The sequence below is a fragment of the Lissotriton vulgaris genome, chromosome 5, assembly GCF_964263255.1.
Source record: "Lissotriton vulgaris chromosome 5, aLisVul1.2, whole genome shotgun sequence".
NCBI classification, from domain to species: Eukaryota; Metazoa; Chordata; class Amphibia; order Caudata; family Salamandridae; genus Lissotriton; species Lissotriton vulgaris.
In genome coordinates, this window is record NC_141693.1 from 1285704396 (window position 1) to 1285724259 (window position 19864).

At 44.8% G+C, this 19864-nt stretch overlaps 1 protein-coding gene across 2 annotated transcripts in view; it reads right to left on the minus strand.

Annotated features, from left to right (window-relative positions):
• PKP1 (plakophilin 1) overlaps positions 1 to 19864 on the minus strand; it is a 187011-nt gene that overhangs the window by 103184 nt on the left and 63963 nt on the right. The window lies entirely within an intron of this gene.

Consider the following 19864-nt stretch of genomic DNA (forward strand, 5'->3'; position numbering starts at 1 on the left):
GTACAGTGTCCCTACAAAAAAAGCACTATTGTACTTTTTCCTCAAGAGGATCTACCTGCAGTAGATTGTGCTCCATATATACATGGCGCCATAATACACGACTGCCATGTGCCACAAATGACATTGTACCTGTTTTTTGGGCCACTGGCTCACATCCATTTAACAGAGGGTGCAGTGACACTTGCACTGCCTGTACTTTAGGATTGATCCAGCAGGCTCAGAATCTGAACCCATGCAGGCAAGAGGGGAAATCCCTTAATATTGGTGGGGGCATAGCTATATGCAAGTGAGGGAACAGCTTTGACTCTGAGCCTAAGTCATATTACAAATGGGACACAAAGACAAGTTGTTGTTAGAAGGTGAATTAACTGTATACTACTTAGGTGTACCCAGTTACTGCAACCCCAAACGGAGCTGCATGGGCCAGAACATGTGCGTTCCAAGGACCCCCATAAATCCCAATGCACACACTCCATCCACCTACAGGAGAAATGCTGCCCACTCCCTGAACTTCTGCCAGTCCCTCTGCATTGAATGGTGGACCAGAGGTTTCAAACTGACCATGTGTCTTTTAAAGCTGCACTGTTCAGTACAGGTGCGGGTCTTGACTTCACTGGGCGCAGCAGTTTGTTTTGTAATACAGCACATGGTCCCAATCTGCCCTTGGCACGCCAGATGAGGTTGCACCCAGAGAAGACCAGGACTGTGTGCCGCTTTACAGATGTAGCGCGACTGCAAGTTTTCATTTGTTTCTGGGTCTTTTCCAGCTGTAGCTGATGACTTAAGGCCAGGTTTATCAAGCCTATTTGCATCCACAAATTGCCTGTTTCTGTGAATCAGGTCGTTTGTGAATGCAAAAACGCATTTTGGTGCGTGTTAATCCCAAATTGTGATTCAGTATCTTGCTACGTAATTGCTATTTGGGATTGAGGATGCATACCGATTCGGTATTAGCAAGGGGCATGTTTAGGGAGTCCCTCCCAAATACCGAATTGGAATAGTATGTATTATTGTTTTGCGACCCAATTCCAGTCGCAAAACAGTAATACTTTACCACCAATTCCAAACTTGTGGTAACACATTCGCAAATGGGAAGGGATCCCCATCGCACACCTTCCCTTTTGAGAATGGAAAAAATGAAAAAATGTAAGAGCAGGCAATGGTCCAATGGACCACTGCCGACTCTTAAAAAACGATACTTTAACATGTTATTTTCTTCTTTGAAATGCATCCCATTTTCCTCTAAGGATAATGCGCTGCATTTCAAAAGATAAAAAACAAAGATTTATTTAAAAGCAGCCACCGACATGGTGGTCTGCCGAACCCAGCAGGCCACCATCCCTGTGATGGCTGTGATTCCAAATGAGTGACAAATTGTGACCTACCTCATTAATATTCATGAGGTAGGTCGATTTGTGACTTACTAGGAATTGCTATTTGTAAATAAAAAGGTCCTTACATCAGGAATACTGATTTCCTAATTGCAATTTGGGGATAATCGCAATTAGGAAAACTGGTATTCCTAATGTTGGTACATCTGGCCCTAAGAGAGCTATAACTCTGGACATCTATTGGCTTTTCCTATGCCAGGAATGCCACAAAGAAGTGAGAGTGGCTGTGCCAGTGTGCCCTGTTTCCCCGTACTGACTAATGAATCTAGTTTGCACAGAGCTCTGGTGTCTCCGTCCAGCTTTACCTTTCTGGAATTGTGTGGCCAAAGTCTCTCCGGTTTCTGTAGTCAAAAACTCCATGCGGTCTAAGGTAGTGCCCTTCAAAGATTGCATTGCAGGTAGGGCCATTCATCAGGTGAGAGAAAGCACTGCCCAGAAGAAACTCAGCTCTCAGCCTTCAAGGACAGCCCAGTATGCCCAACCTCAATAACCCTTTAATCCAGAAACACCAGGAAAAAGGAACCGGGCTCCATCAGTGATCAGAATCACTGCACAGCTGAGAGAAATGGTCTTCATCTGTCCCGCTGATCAAGAGGTCAATAGGGTTGTGCAGTGCAGCCTACGCACCAAGTTGCAACTCCCCACCCATTTTAGACACTCCATCAAAGTTTCAGTGGAGCTCAGGTTGACTCCCCTGAAAGAAGGGACCAGGCTTCTCACCATCTTTGCTTCTCAGACTAATTTATTATCTTGGTTGGGATCAGTCCAATGGGATTCTACTTTCGTATGTGGAAAAGGAATGGGAACTGTGTGCAGGACCCTGTTTGGTTACATTTTTCTGCTGATCTTATTGACAATACAGACACTCCCTAAAGCGAGTCTGGTAGCCATGTATCTGAGCTTCCCAACATTTATCACTCTCGTGGACTGTGCCCCCTGGCAGTCATTTGTGATATAGGAGTTTATAAAAAAAGAAAGTTCCCAAATGAAGGGACTCACACATATTCAAGGGATGATGTTGAGGATGAGAGGCTGCAGCGGCTGAGCTTTCATTTTACATGACTGAGCGTTACCGGACACACGAAGGGTAACTTGGGAGGAAAATAACTTCCCTTGCCTGCTATCGTCTGCGAGTCACTGCATGTACCCTTTATTCGCAGTCCAGGAGGGGACCGCCCATTAACTCTGAGACTGTCTACATCCCACTCTCTGAAGAAGAGTAAGTCAGGAGGGCGGTTAGTTTTTCCCAGTTGGCCTTGTTTCTTTCTCCACCTTCTGTTTTGACTCACTCGTCTCATCAGAAGCCCTTTATTAAATCCTGCTGCAGACTGTGTAGGTGCCGGCCTACTCAGGTCTTTATTTTGGACCCAGGTCATCCTTGCATCTGGGTTTGGACGTTGGCTGATTTGCCATCTATCCACCATCCACCAACAACCACAACGAAACCATACCAGCCTTCCGTCTTGCACCATGGATGCCAGGCCCATAGGCTAACCTATTGTCGTGACTAACCACTTAGGACCCAACATATCTGTGTGCACCTCTGTTGCAAGCTTAAAGGCCTTACTAGGGAAGTAGAAGGCAATCTTCCGTATCGAATTGGCCAAGGCACCGCCTTTGCACCTGGAGCCTTTGTTGACAATGACCACAGATTCTTGTTTCCCAATCTATTATTGCAGGTGCAGGAACTGGTTTTTGCAGGCGAGATTGTTTGTTACTGTGAATCGCGGTTCTTGCATTCTGGTATGGCGAAAAGGCAAGAGCGGCTGCATTTGCCAAAGCTGCATGTGCAATGTCTCTCCATAGACACATCTGCTGTCTGCCCCTTCTTCCAGAGCCTCTTGTCCTACAAGTGAGGCACACTCACCTAAATTCCTCCCATTTCAGGGGTGCAAGCTCAGTAAAACTGACCTGGATGCACTGGAGCCAGACACTTCACCCAGAACAAACTTGGGTCGCTTAACCCTTACTGCACTAGTCACCACGCAGGGAAGATGAGTACAGGAAGCTGCTGTCCATATCATGGCTCTTACAAGTTGTGCTAACCACTTACTACACATCTCCTTATAACACATTTTAAAAAGGCAGAAAATTATGTGTTGTCAGGTTTACTTGTTTCTCGGTTTAGCCTGCCCACAAGCGGGTATCTAAATCAACTCTGCAGTTCAAAAGAACAAGATTCTCAACATATTAACTTTGGTATCTTAAACTGGCCCCTGAGAGGTAAGGCTGTGAGGGCCAGTTGAAACTGGTCAGGGGCGTAGCTTCCACTGGCGCAGCAAGTGCAGTGCCACCGGTGCCCAGAGGGTAGGGTTCCACGGAACCCTGATTATTGCTATATATTACAGTCCAAGATGCAGCCATTTCCTTGGTTGCACTAGGGACCGGGACACACTGACTACGCCACTGGGTGTTCTCCGACTGCCTCCACCGGGGACAAAGAGAAAGGCGGCGCGGGTCACAGCAATCACACACATTCCTGAAGGCTCCTTTCACTCAAGTTCACTCGCGCTAGTGTAACACTGGCCTCTGTAGCGCTCAAATGACACCACATTCCATCTCACCAGCCACGCGTTCCACATGAGCAACCCGTTCCCGCGCTCTCTGCTTGCAAGGAAGTGCGCAGCGCGAGCCGGTGGCCTGTTTGAATGTAAACCTCTGACGGCTGGGCGTGTCCGAAGACCTTGAGAAAACCAGCTGGACCGCCGGGCACACCCTTCTAGTGCTTTCCACTCCCTTCTGTCCCCCGCGGCTCCGCGCCCAGACGCCCTTCAGAAGCACAGAGGGATTAAGAGATGCTTCAGCAGGAATTTAAAAAATAATTAGGTTAAGAAAAAGAAAAAAAACATTGCAGTCAGTATGCAGCCAGTAATCTTCAAAGGACTGCATGAACAGAAGGCAGAGCGCGCTGACCCCAGAGGAGTCCAGGGAAATAGGCTGAATACACTAATATGTTGAGTTAAGTATGGTAACTCGATACTTACCTAGATCTACTTACCTTCACAATATTATGGGAGTCTATAATTTGGTCACAATATTCTAGCAGAGCAATAGATATTAAGGGGGGAGAATACTTTTTGACAAAAATATGATGAACAAACTCATATGCTGATCCAATCATAATGAAAAATATGTAAACATTGAAAATATTGTTATTTTATATGGAGAGATGGCTCAGACGCATTAATTTGCTAAAGACAAAATCTGTAATTGACCACAGGTCACTGCTGTTCACAATAAAAGACATCTAAATAATAAGTAAATTTGCATTCATTATAGAATATTACTCTACTTTGCAACAGTGGTTATTGTAAGACAAGCTGCATTTGGACTGACCATTCTGAACTTTTTATATGTATTTAAATAACATATACAAGGCACTTGTGAGTTTCCCATTGCTTAAAGGGATTAGAGTCACACATGTTTGAACGTAGATCCAGTGTTCTTTTTTGCGTGTGTAATGGCCCTTTTAGATTGTAAGTAAATACAAATAAGTTAAATATGATTTAGATACCCTATATCCCGAAGTCGGTGAGAGAATTGTGACTTATTGGGGGCTGCCATCACTTTAAGCTCCTCAAAATCACATTTGTCATTCATGAGTAGCCAGAGTGGTGATGCTGCTAATTCCATCACTTGTCTATTGCTTTACAATTTCTGTGGCTCAATCCGACTTCTAGTCTTTTAAACAGTAAGGCTAACTTTTCTGTTTTAATACCGGGCTGTGTGTGCATGTTATACGTCCCCTTCATTATCATGTTGTAGCCACCAGTCTTCAATATAGATTTTTTAAACAGTACAGTGGCCTTGAAATAGGTGCTTGTAAGCAACTTCCTCAATGGGCCAAGAAACATGTGATGTCAGTTCCCCTTTCATTTGGAAAATGGGCCAGATCTACAAAAAAAAATTAGAGCATATGACCCAACTGCTTAAGAACCCTCAGTATTTTTATAGTCCCTCTCATAATGTATGCATTCTTTGAACCGTGCAATTATCCCTACATTTTAAACTTTAAATATCACAGAGACATTATGTGAGGAGATATTATTTCACAGAAATCAATCTAAATGTGAAAATAAACAATGAACAATACTGAAACCTAAACTCTTTACTCTTTTAACACATCGATAGGAAGTTATTTCGGTTGATTTTTAGATGAATGGATGCATTTTTGGAAGGAAAATATCTTTGCTTTACAAATGGCAGCTAAATTGATCGTAAAACATGAACAGGTATAAATTGGCAAAACATACAAAGATTAGCCACTGTATAATTGAAAGGATTGTAAATCAAATTATCAGGCAATGTGCAATCAACCACATAGTTTTATGTTGAGAAATGTATAAAGAGGGTCTTCAATCTCCTTTACCAATGAAAATATATAAATCGACCGCCTTATCCCAAAATAGCCTGAGATCACTAGATAAAACAGATGGGTACTGATTAGAACATTTACACAATAAACAAAGCTAAGTTCTAATGCAGTCACAACAATCATAGACAAAAATATAAATAGCTGGTTGAGTGTTTCCAAAAGAGCCATTCTATTGACCAGGGGTGCAATTGGTGTAAAATACGTGGCATATTTGATACCGAGTGAGATTGTTCTGATTGTGATAATGAAGTTCTTCTTTGGAACAAAATTGCCAAAGGTGAAAAGGGGTATTTTTTTTCCCAACTTCTGTTCATTGCTATAACATGTTGTCAACGAGACGTTATTTGCAACGTGTCACTCTTGTGCCTGGTTGTGCCTACACCGATTATGCACCAGTGATGAGTGGAGGTTTTAAGTACTAGTTCTACTATTTTTCCTTAATTCACTCTGAGTCCCCATTCGTGTATTGAATCACAATGCTTCTTTCTACATCTCCGCATTTTCCTGAACTGAACGTGCATTCCTTTAATTCTTCGTGTAATTACGACAAGCTTTTTAAATGGAAAAACAGTAGTGCATATGAGATCGCCAAACTGAGCGGGCTGGGTGAGTGGTGTAGTTTAAGGGCTTGGCTAATAGGAGAGCATTTAATGAAATCTGAAAGTAGTTGCTAAATCAACCCTCTTGGCCTAGTGCACACACTTGTGCATGTGTTGCTCCTCTGATGAGATTGCATTCTCAACTTTCCTTTACGTATTATATCCCAAGCAGCAGGCGATTGCTGATCACAATTGTCCACATTTATACCTTTGTCTCTGTTGCTTTTGATTTCACAATTCAGATCACTCACTTTGTAAAATGTTTTCACTGTTTTGGTATGACATCCAATATTGATGGTGTTTGCATGTAAGTACTCCCGGCTTTGGGAGGATATAGGAACTTGACTTAAGTGGGATGTTGAGGTGATTTGCCCGGGATCACACAATTTGTAAAGGGATAAGGCTGCGATTAAAGTTTTGCTTCATGTATCTGCAAGTGACAACTTGATCATGAAATGTAGTTCCATCTCTTCACGCTGTAGCTGTCTCAGCGGAAGTACTTTAAATGCTAAAAACATCTTCTGAGAGTCAAAATGTATTCTATGATGTCTCTGTACAGAAAAGATACATTAACATAAGGCCTTTCCAAACCGCTCATAAATTAAAAAAAAATGTTTTAAACATACTTAGGCTGAAATCCTTTCACACTAATCCAGAAACTATGCCTCTTTAAGACACCAGGTGAAATGAGAAGAAATTGTTTAGATATTTCTTTTAACAAAAGAAAGGAAACGAATATAGCAATGGTTAGTTTTGCCATGCGGTTTTCTGTAAAAAAATATTGATTCTCCTTATTGACATGAAAAATGGTGGAGCTATTCATTTTTCATTCTACTCATGGCTTCCCTAGTTGATCACTTTGTGTGATCTTGGACAACATGCTGTATCCCCCCCTCACCACCCCTGCTGTCTTTCTGCTCTGATATCTGTCAACAACGTTAGGGGCATATTCACAAGGAGTTACCTCCGATTCATCACCACCTTAACGCATCAAAAGTGGAGATAGAACTAACACCCCATTCACAAGCTGGTGCAAATAGCAGACATCATCAAAATTCCCGCGATAACAGCCCCAAAACCTAACACCACGGCGGACACCACCAATTAACCCTAATGAGATGCAGAGAAGGCGTTCCCATGCAGAAACACATGAAAAAAACAGCAACACCACTTTCACAATGAACTGACAGATCCGCGAAGCGAACCGAGAACACGCGATAGGCCGCGTTAGCCGCAGGTATTTAACACCTGCCTCAAGCAGGTGTAAAGACGGATGACTAGCTACAATAGACAACGGAACCCCGCACACAGCCACATCTGAAGAGCGAACGCCACCATGAAGCTACTCATCATGCAGCTCGGAGCCCCAACAGGGCCACAACACCCACCGCAACCACCACCAGGACCGCCACCACCCCCTGGACCCGACCCTCCCGCAACAGAGGCAGCTCAGAGTAAGACAGCGGACCTACCAAAAACGCACCACTCTCACAGACCTAACACCCGAGGAAGTCTTTGCCTACTACAAGCTCAAAAGGACAATCATTCACCGCATCCTGACCCACATTGCCCACAGACTGACAGTCCCAACACAGCGGAGAACCAACATCCCTCCGCAGACAAAGCTGCTGGCTGTGCTGCACCTGTTGGCCTCTGGTACCGTCCAACCAACAATTGCCAGTGTCGGAGGGGTCTCACAGCCAGCCCTATCAAAGTTCATCACACCTGTCCTGGATGCCATTCTCAGCTTCATACCCCAGTACCTTCACTTCCCCAACACTGCGCAGGAACAGCTGGAGATAAAGCAAGACTTCTACGCCATCGCTGGATTCCTGGCAGTGTTGGGGACAATCAACTGCACACATGTCCCACTTGTGCCCCCTGCGGATACTGCACACCACTACCGCAACAGAAAGCACATGCATTCCATCAATGTGCAGGCAATAGTGGACCACCGGGGACTCTTTACCAATGTTGTCGCCAGCTACCCAGGCAGTGTGCATGATTCCTTCATCTTCCGACAGTCCATCATCAGCCAGTGCTTGCAGGATGGCACATATGGGACGGGACTACTCGTTGGTAAGTACCAAGTCAACACACCACACATCACAATGTCTCCAAAGCACAATGCACAACTGTGGGGATGCACACTTGACCAAACCACATTCAACACGTCAAACTACACGAAGACCTACCAATACAACCACAACACTCCATGGTCATCCTGGCCTACCCCTGCACCCATACAGGCTGGTAGTGTAGTTGCCTGCATCAGCTACGCCCTGTGGGTTGGCGAACACTCACCCCACACACAGCCAGCACAGGTGTCACTGGATTGGTGAACCTGCCAGAACATTCTGCCAAACCAAGCATTGACTTTTTCTCCCTGCACTGTCACAGGTGATCAAGAATATGCACTCTGCCCTTGGATGATGACACAGCTCCGAGAGCTGAACACACCCGCCCAGAGGCAGTACACTGCAGCGCACATATGTACCAGGGGCATCGTTGAACACACATTTGACGTTTTGAAGTCACATTTCAGGTGCCTGGAAGGCACAGTTGGGAGGCTCCTGTACAGCCCGGACATCGTGTGCAAGCTGATTGTTGCATGTTGTGTGTTGCACAACATCTGTGTTCTCACCAGGGCCCCATGGATCCCATTTCCAAAGGTACCCGCCGATGATTGTGGTGATGGGGCAGGTGGCCCACATCCTACTGCAGCAGCGACAGGAATGGCCCGTAGGAATACCATCATTGACACTTCTCATGAGCATGTCACATTGTGACCGTCCATGGCAATCATGCGACATTAGAAAATGACCAAATGCACTGCATGTGTGAATAAAACATTTATGTAGGTCTCAGCTTGTACTTGTACATTTTGATGTTACGTTTCCCTGCGTTCTAGATGTGATTTGGCAGGTTGTGCACATTTGCTGAACCAGTTGTGTCCTGTGTTCAAATGTGTTGGGGGTGCTGTTTGACCTGGGATGTTGTCACTGCTGGGGTGCACTTCTGATTGTGTGCGTATGCTGCACGGTGGGTGTGTCGCTCCTGCGGCTCTGCTCTGTATGCCACTGGTCTCTTTAGTGCGGTGTGCCTGTTGGTTCTGCTCTTCCTTGGTGCTAGGGGTGGGCGGAAAATCCGTTCCGCTCGCGGATTTTGCGGATTTTCGGGAAATCCGCAATCCGCGAGATTTGCGAATCTCCCGCAAAATCCGCAAATCCGCGAGCAGCGGATTTGGCTCGCACTGCTCGCACTGTTCGCGTGAGTTCGCGCCCCGCGAATAAGTGCGAATAAGTGCAAAATTGCAGAAATACGCTCTTAGCAAAACTGAAAGTAACTACTTACCAGGTTCAAAAGTTCAGGCTCATCATTAGTAGCCATTTTCTGTAGTGCTTCCTGAGGGGCCCCTCCAGAGTTCAGTTGCAGGTTGCAACTATTATGTGACCCTGCTCTGAACCTCAGAATAGTTACATATATGCCACAAAGGTCCTGAATTACAGCTAAGGGAGACAAGCAGGAGCCAGGCTGGAGGTTCAAATCCATTATTCAGCCCCTAATTCATTATTGTCAGTTGGGGCAGGGCAGGTGTTGTAACTAATTTTGCAACAATGAAAGCACTTAGCAAGTTCAAAAGATCACTAATCAGGAAGCACTAAGGAAGCAGGTGCCAGCTAAAAAAATATTCTGTGACACATTAATCAGCCCCAAATTAATTCAGGTCACTTGAGGCAGGGAAGGTGTGCTTGTTGCCACAATAATGTACACTGACTGGACAACCAGAGGGTGCTGTGATGAAACAGAGGGTGGCATGGGTGGGCCAGAGGGTGGCATGAGTAGTCAGAGAGTGGCAGTGGTGACAGAGAGTGGCAGTGATGAAGAAGAGTGTCCCAAACAGGCTGGACACGTAGAAACAACAAGTTCGCGAAACTTGCGACCCGACAGGTAAGTTCGCAATTTGCGACATTGTACAAAACCCTCGCGAACTGGCAGAAACCCGCGCAAACACAAAAAAAAAAAAAATCCGCAAATTCGCGGAAATTCGCGGATTTTGCGGATTGCGAATCCGCAAATCCGCAAAATTCGCGAACGCGAGATCCGCAAAATTCGCTCATGCTTACTTGGTGCTTGGATGTTGTGGTGTACATGTTGTCCTCTGCAGTTGGCCAGGGTGCATTAGTCGTACTCTGCTGTTGATGATTTTGTTCAGTGGCATTTTCCGTGTGCTGTTCTTGTACTATTTTCCTGCATTGCGCGTGAGTATTGCTGCCCTCGCACTGGTTTTCACATTTTTTTTATCGCGCGTTTGCACATCGCAGGTTTTGTCACGTTGGGGTTTGTGTTTTTATCTCCATCGAGGTGGTTGTTCGGGGACATTGTCAGAGGTGTCGGCAAACTATTGCATGCTACAGCCGTGTTGTGAATGCCACATTGTCACAGGGTTATTTCCCCGCGATGTGCTGCGATGCTGAAAGTTGCGTTCCGCTACTCTTGCAATAGTTATCACACGTTCTTGTGAATATACTCCTTAGTGTTTTAAAGTGATTTACTGCTAATATTAAATGCTATTTTATTTTTTAATAATTGTACAAAATACTGTCAATGTAAAGTAAGCATTTTAGTTTAAATGAAGCTCGATTGGCCACTGGCTAAAAGTAGAATTGTTTTAAGATATACCATGTTGATGCCTTTCAGGGGAACACTTTTCGTACCAAACCTGCATTCTGGTATTCCTGCACGTGGGGAACCCATTTGACATTTTTTCGGTAAAAATGGAAGTAAGAATGTGTTTTGCAGCTAGATAACTTTTCGATCTTATCTAGATCAGATGCAGTGAGTATAGACTACCTAACAATGTGATTTTCAGAGGGATACATTTTCTTATTCCATTAAGTTTTCAGTTGTGCGTGTTTTTCTTAAGCAACATTTTCCCCTACTGCCCTCGGTCCATGACAGATAGTTTTCAGATGCTCTGACATAAAAGTGTCTTTTCTGGGTGGGGTTGGAGGAATCATGATACAAAAGCAACGAACTGCTGCTGCTTCTGCTGCTCAACACAGACCCAGCCTGATGCTCAGCAGCCGAGTAGCATACAATGATTCCCCCTACTGGCAGACTCTATGTCGGAGGCAAATGCACCCACCAGCATTAGCGATCCTGCCCTGCATCAAGTGCTTTATTTGAGCCAGTGGTTTCTGGTGCTCAGCACCATTCATTGTCAGCACCAGTAGCGCCTTGTGGAGGGACGGCTACAGGGCGGTGGGGAGCAGGGTGGGGGGGTAGTAAACTACAGATTTTGGCCGAACGGAGGTATGTAAACAAATAAATAAATAAAATGAATTTTGTTGTGCGTGCTGCATCGCATTTAGCAATGCAGCACGTGCAATGAAATTCGTTTTATTTATTTATTTGTTTACTTACCTCCGTTCGGAAGTAATATGTAGTTTACTACCTCCCACCCTGGTCCTCCCCCGCCCCACCCCACCACCCGCAGCACTCCCTCCAAGGGATGCTACTGGTCAGCACCTGCTCTAGTGATAGTCTATCACATGATGGCGCTATCTGTCAAATTTTAAGATGAGCACAACAGTGTTTAATAAGTCAATATCCATTCAAAAAGAATAATACCTGCAGCTCATACCATTATTATTGCTGTGGGTGACATGGAATAGTTTGAATTGTCACACTTGGAGTGTGATGATTGGTATTTGTGTTTGTACTGCCATTGGCAGCGCTGGCAGGGGCAATGGGTGGTGCAGGCTACAGTGGGCTCCTGAGCAAGTCCCTGGCACTTACTTTATAAATAAATGATGCACTGCCTGCTGCTCCAGTGAGTACGGGTACTCTCCGTGGCCAAAAAGAAGTTCCTGTACTGGAGGGGAAATAATTAGGAAGTGCCAGTACTCAGTGCCTGTGAGTACCAGCCCAATGAAAACACTGATTACGAAATAAAGTCAATTTCAACTCTAAAGCCCCTAGCCAAGGCCCAGAATACATACTTTGTCCAGTAGCATTCGTTTACACTGACATATCCTCACTTAACAGTTCAAAACAACATTTGCCTCTATCGACCAATAAAAATACAGCCATTTGCACCAGTCCCCGGGCTTGTGAGAGCAGAATCAGATGTGAATTTGGCAACGTTCAGTTAGGAGTCAGGACAAATGTCCATGCCACCATCAACTGAAAAGTTGACTGTGTTAAGAGGCAACAAATACTTGCGAAGATGAAGGGCCAGTGGTCGTGTTAACCCTTTCGATGCTCATGACGAGCTCAGCTCGTCATGAGGCACGGTTGAGCTGTGCTTATGACGAGCTGAGCTCGTCATGAAACTATAGTATTCATAAAAGTTCAGCACAGGAGGGGAAAAGCAGCTCTGCGAGAGCGGGGAGTGTTAACCTGCAGGAGTTTTTGCATTCAATTGTCTCTTTCTGCTCCAGAATGCGGACAGACGAGAAAGACGAGGTGTGAGCCAGTGTTATGTTAACGCTCCACTGGGGGTTGTTTTTTGAAAGTTAGTTTACAAGCGTTGCTATTTTACACACGTGCTCTTTAGTCTGCCTGGCACGAGGACCAGGCATTACCTCCCTACAAACTACTCTGATCCATTTTTAAAGATATAGAGAAACCAAAAGGACTGGTCACTTATTGCAAGGCTATTTAGCCTCACCCATTTCAAGAGATGCAGTTGGACCAGTATACAGAAAAATAAATAAATAAATTCCTCATTTGGTAAAGCACAACTTATCACCCCTAAGGGTATCGAGGCGCTGGGGGCCGTCTGGAAGTGAGCAATCGCTCACAGTCGGACGATGCGGAGTTGAGCTGCCACCTGTTTCAGGGAACCAACCATAAGCCCCGCACTCCGAAGTCAGACACTCTGGCCACTGCACCACATCTCTCCCACCACAAGAAGCCCACAATTAGGAATTGGGCTTAAGAATATCGATTCAACAAATGCAGTTATGGAAACCAAAAGGATATAGGAGTTTGGCCTCAAGCATTGCCAGAATGGAGACCCACTGGGGATAGGAGCACGGCTTCTGCCACCAGAAAATATGGAGACTAAATGGGGTTCGGCATAGGCGGAAACAGATGGTGTCCGTGGGATTAGAAGTAAGGTTTTAGCCACTTCCAGCCACCGATCTCAACTGAAGTTATCACCAAACTCGAGATGTTGCCGGAGACAGCTAATGATTAGGATTATTCGATGGGGTTCAGCTACTGCTACACATAGATAATGAATGAAGTCAGGAGTAAGGCATCAGCCGTTGCCAAAGCAAAGCTGAATATTGAATGTGCTCAGAACTGAGCTTTCCATCCCAGTAATAGAAAAGACGCATTTCACTTTGTCAGTGAAGAAAGAAAGTGCCACCTGAATGTTAAAAGAAATGGCACAGAGGAATACAGTGCATGAATAAGCATCAACAAGTGGCACCGAGAAATAAAACCTACTTAATTGAAAACTGTACAAGAACCAGTACCAGTCGTAGAGGAACAATATATTAAAAGAAGACTGTAAGGAAAAACACAAGCAGTACAGTTATGCCACAAACAGTCGAACAGTATGCTACAGGCAGTGGAACAGTCCAAATCTGCAACTGCCTCGGATACTTGGGGAACGACTGATAAGCAATCAGTGACAAATCTAATAGGTCTCGTCTATGCGAGAGCTATTGGCTTTGCCAATATCTTTCAGCCATATTGTACAGTAGCATGACTGCTGTTCAGTATGGCTGAAAAGTTAGCGGCGTGATGTAGAGTGGCATTGAGTAGAGTGGCCTGGAGGACAGTGGCATAGAGGAGAGCAGAGTAGAGTGGTGTAGAGTGCAGTGGAGTTGTGTAGAGTACTGTCAGATTTCACACCACCTTACTGCTGACATTTAACACTATTATTTTTAGCCCAATATGCACCCTCACGTCCACAATGGATTTTGCACTACAAAACAGCGCTAAAAGTAGCAGAACACAAAAAACAAGAATGAGTGGCTGTTTGTGATCACTAAATATGCTTTTGCCTCAAATGACTCTTAATTATGCAAGGAGGCATAGTTACATAATCATCAGTATTCTGCATCAAAAGTAAAGCAGAATTTCCAAAATCACTCTAATTACTCCAGTATAATCAAAATTTTGCCCAGGCGTAGAGTAGAGTGACGTAGAGTGTAGTGGCATAGAGTGGCATAAAGTTGAGTTGTGTAGAGTGGAGTGGCAGATAGTAGAGTGGCATAGAATAGAGTGGCGTAGAGTGTTGTATAGTACAGTGGCATAGAGTGAAGTGCCGAGGAGTGGCATAGAGTGGAGTAGAGTGGCTTAGAGTGGAGAGGAGAGGTGTAAAGGGGAGTGGAGTGGCCTAGAGTTTTGTAGAATGGTGTGCAGTGGATTGGAATGGCATAGAGTGGCACAGAAGGATGTAGAGTGGCATGCACTGGCGTAGAGTAGTGTGGCATAAAGGAGGCTAGAGAAAAGTGGAGTGGCGTAGAGTGGAGTGGTGTAAAGTAGAATGGCATGTAGTGTTGTGAACTGGCATGTAGTGTTGTGGAGTGGCATAAAGTGCAGTGGAGTACAGTGGCACGAAATAGAGTGGCATAGAGTGTTTTGCGGTGGTGTAGAGTGGTGCAGACTGGAATGTATTGACATAGAGAAGAGTGGCATACAGCAAAGTGGCATAGAGTAGAGTGGAGTGGCACAGAGTAGAGTAGAGTGCATAGAGTAGAGTGGCATAAAGTGGAGTGGCATAGAGTGGAGTGGCATAGAGTTGCCTGAAGTTGAGTGGCACAGAGTGGCATGGAAATGGCAGCGGGGCAAGGGATGGCATTAAGTGGCATGGAGAAGCTAAGGGGCATATGTATGAAACATTTTTTATTCGCAATCACTGCGATTCGCAAAAAACAGCATTTGCAAATAAAAAAAATTGCTAAACACGATGTATGAGACATTTTTGCATCGCATTATTAAGGAATTGCTAATTTTGAGATTTTCAATTTTGCGTACTCATTTAAGAAATTGCAAATTGCGATTCCCTAAATGCTATGTAACAAGCACCCAAGTTGTGCGATTTCTCCTTAAGAAATCGCAAATTACCACCAACTTCAAGTTGATGGTAATTTGCGATTTCTTGGAATAATTCACTTTTTGGCATTTTTCAAAGTGCCATGTGGCTCACATATATGCCCTTAGGGCATGTATGTGTGCCATATGTGCACACATGCTCATTTCAGGGGTGCATCAGGGTGTTCTTATCACACCCTTGCACCCTTGAAATTATTCTCAATTTGCGAGTCTCTAATTGCGAATCGCAAATTGCCGAATTACTTCCCATTCATTCCTATGGGCCTCCTGGCCCTTAGGAATGAATGGGAAGGTATTCCTCAATTGCAATTTCGCAATTTGCTAGTCGCAATTAAGGAATACCAAGAAATCGCAAAATATTTGGATATTTTTAAATACATCCCGTTTTGCGATTCTCAAATAGCGATTCTCAAAAAAATCGCTATTTGAGAATCGCAATACCGGATTTTGGTACATATTTCCCTAAGACAGGAGTGTCCTAAAGTAGTGTGGCATATTGTAGTGTGTCATAGATTGTAGTGGAGTAGAGTGGCATAGACTGGAATGACATGTCATAGAGTGGAGTGGGGTAATGTGCCATTGTGTGGAATTGAGTAGTATAGAGTAGCATTATGTGGAGCAGAGTGATATAGAGTGGCATAGAGTAGAGTGGAGAAGAGTAAAGTAGAGTGGAATGGAGTAGTACAGTTGTGGGTGTAAGTAACTTAAAGAAGGAATCAAACTTAATACCAATGCAAAGGCATGATGCATAAAAGGGTTGAATGGCTAAAAGTCAATGAAAATAGGCGTGCAGTGGTAAGCATCATTAAGGTGTAAATGTGTTAGTGTGGCAGTTATACTTTACAGCAACTTAATTCAACCGACATAAAATGTCATTTTATTTTAGCTAAGCAAGTGAGCCAAAAGACGCAACCGTAGATAAACAGTCCCCAAAAATGTATTTGAAAACAAAATAAATGAAAAAAGCAGCAAGATCACTGGAAACAGAAGAAGTGTTCTAAAACTGGAACCTCAATTAGAGTGTGATCAGCGGACGGGCAGTAATTGTGTTGAATCAATCTGTGCTTGGGCCATGCTCCATGGGAAGAAAGGGAAGTGACAGCGACATGCGCTGGCCAATTAGGAGGCAGCAAAGTAGAGTAACAATAAAGTAAACAAATGGTAAGCAGTGGGCGGGCTTCAAGTCCTTTATTTTTAACATTGCCCCTTGCAAGCAAGAGCGCATTCAGTGCATGCACTGTCACAGACGAGACCTAAAAGGGAACAAGATTGCCACCTAATTCTTTTTTCCCATTTTAAAAGAAAAATATAGCATTGCTAAATTCCTTTCATCAGTCTTCAAAGGTAATGATGTATCATTTCAATAATATACTATTGGCTAAACTAACAAACAGCCTGATATAGAGTTTGGTGACAGGGTACCCATTGAAAATGTGACAGAGTACCTTGCACGCCAAACCCGATCACTTTGCCTCATTTGGAGATGGGCGGAGGTTCAGCATTCTATTCACCGAGCTCCAGTTGGGTCTGTCGGCAGAAGGCCTCCTTAATTTGCCCCATATAGTAGGGACCATCAGAGGAAGAACCTTACGCCATCTGTGCTATTTAGGGTGGACGCAGTAATGCCTTTTTTTCTTGTCCGTCACATCCAGGAAAAACTTGGCAGTAAGAGACAGGTAAAAAACAATAATGACTCTCAATCACTGGGAGAAAGCTCCCAGGGTTTGTGGTCTATCACTTTTTTGTGTTTAAAAAACAGACTGCCACTATATAAGTGTGACATGAAAAGGTTCTGTTGAGAACCAGCTGAATCAGCTATTACGATAACAGCTGGACTAGGGGCGGAAACTGGTCCTTGCAAACAGCTGTGGAAAGCTTTTGTTGTAGGGAGCCGAGGCCAATATTGCAGACGGTAACCAAAACGGCCCCCCAGGGGTCCAAAACCAGCCCCAACCCTTGTGGCCCATCAGGGAAACGCCCGGTGCCCTCTACGGCTAGTCCGGCTCTGATTACGATCTTAGGGAAATATTCTATAGCCGGAGTCCTTCCCTTCAGAGAGATCTCCCCAAGCTGCGACTCGGCTTGAGTACTGTGGGATAACATGAAAAGCTTTAAAGTATCACAAGTGCTACCAGGATAAATGGCATTTCAAAAAATCTAAACTCATTTTCTTCTGAGAACAAAAGCACACTGGATGGACTAATAAACATTTCTTTTAACTTTCAGTGATTTCTGAGGTGAAGAATACCACTGAGCGGTCACTTAGAGGCCCAGCTGCAGTGTCATGATGGGGGAGTATTGGTCCTTAAAGATATTTCACAGGATACAATAGATCATAAGTGGACAAAAAAATGTATTTCAGTATAATGTTTGCACCTTCATCAGAGTCTATCTCCGGTAAAGGTGTTTTTCTTCTTATGACCACTCAAAATAGAGTTCTCATTGTTTCCATAGTGTTGAATAATGCTTTAATACGCTTTCCCATGTTCTTTTTAAAAAAAGGTTGCCATGAATGACACGCATGCACCTTAGGTCTGCACAAATATACCATCCTGGGTCAAACCAAACAGATGGCAACCCTAAATTGGAGCCCTCTAGGGCTTTGTGCCTCCTCGAATGTTCAGCTGCCTGACTACAAATCCACAGAAACAATTTACAAAAGTGTTTGTTGTGTGTGTCTTTTTTTTCCTTTCGTGGAGCTGATGTTGCTGTTTTTCTTCACAGTGTATCATCTCCGGGTAAGCGCCGACGCTCAGGGCGAGTTCAGTGAGAACACGTTCGGATCCGCGTCTCGCCCAAGCCCGGGGCTGGAGGAGGCTGCTAGGCCCCGCCGCAGCAGCGGGCCACACCCTGCGCGTAGGCCCGGCAGTACTTGACGGCACCGATGAGAAAAGCGTGGACTGCATTTTACAGGCTTTCAGGGTGGTGTCGTGGGAAAATCCCACGCAGGACTCGCCAATTAGTTTACGAGTTTTAAAAGCTGGAAAAAAGAAATTCAGCTTTCTGCTGGTCCATAAAATATCCGTAATTAATTATGAAAAGCAAACACCGAGCCACTGCGGGCACAGTCGATCTGTGGGTCAGTATTGCAGTGTTTGAAGACATCTACAAGACTGTCACAAAATGGCTGCACTGTTCAGCGTTGGATTGGTAATGGGGGCATTTGGGCAATGCCGGTGGGACCGGGGTCCGAGTTCCAGCTGAGGGCGGCTTTTGAGCATCCTGGGGCCGATTTGGGCGGTGTCTCTGTTGTTCGACTATACCGCCAGCGGCCCAGTGGGTGTCTGAGTGGCCTTTCTGGAGGGAGATGGGCGCTCATTACCTCCCATGTAGCAGCAACTGGAAGAGGTGTCACCCCTTTTCTTTCGCTGAGCCTCCCATTAATGTAGCAATACTGAGCGGGGCAGGAGGCCTGAGCAGAAGTGGCCTCACTTGTTTTCAGGTGTGTTTCACTAGTGTAAACTGATGCGTGCATTCCCCCCTTATGTAAAATTACACTGATAGAAGTGATTTAAGGGAAGGCATTATGCAAATGTGGGCCGATTTTTTTATGTGTGCCTGGGCCGATTTTTAATCCCAATCCAACCTGGCACTGTTCCATCATCCATCTGAAAAATGCCACTGCATCGGTTAATAGGAAAGCATCCTGATGAGAATTTATGGGATGGTAAAATTGTGGAACATTCCCACTAGACAGGGCCTCTGAGAAAAGGCCCTGGGCAGGAAAGACCTGAGAGAGGATACACTGTCCCTCAAGGCAGTCTTATTGCCTCCCAGACGCTTCCTGCTTCCTCGGGCTGGACAATGGTGGTGCGCAGAGTGAAGTCTCACAATGAGCTTGCCCATTACAGGCAGTACCTGTCTTACTTCTCCTTCACAGTAGGAGCCGTCAAGGATGGGGGGGGGGGCTGAACCAGACCTGAAAGTAATTTGATTCAGCTGCTGTCTACCTTGTCGTAGTCTGATGATGGGCAACAGCAGGGATAATTCCTGCCCCATGTCCTTCTACAGGCCAATCATCATGCATAGGTCTGCGGGGCTGCTGAGATATGTGACTGCATATGCCGCTGCATCAGGCCTGCTCACACTCCATTGTAGAAGAAAAGACATTGAACCACAAGTAAAATGGCGTAATGTACTGAACCACAATCCAAAGCTAGTGCTGGATCTTTGGCAAACCATAACTTTCTGGATCTCTTTTTCCAGCTGCATTGGTTGAAGAGCGTTTTCCCGTCAGAGACAATCAGATCTGAAAATAAGCGTAGTGTCATAAGATTGATGACGCATTTCTAAATGCATCACTGCATGTCGCTTCTTTTTGCCTGTTCTGTACGCGGAGTTCCATTTTCCATCCACTGCCTATTTGTTAGGTGATACTGAAATCCATACTTTTTCTGTATGTTACTGGTTCTGTTGCTTCT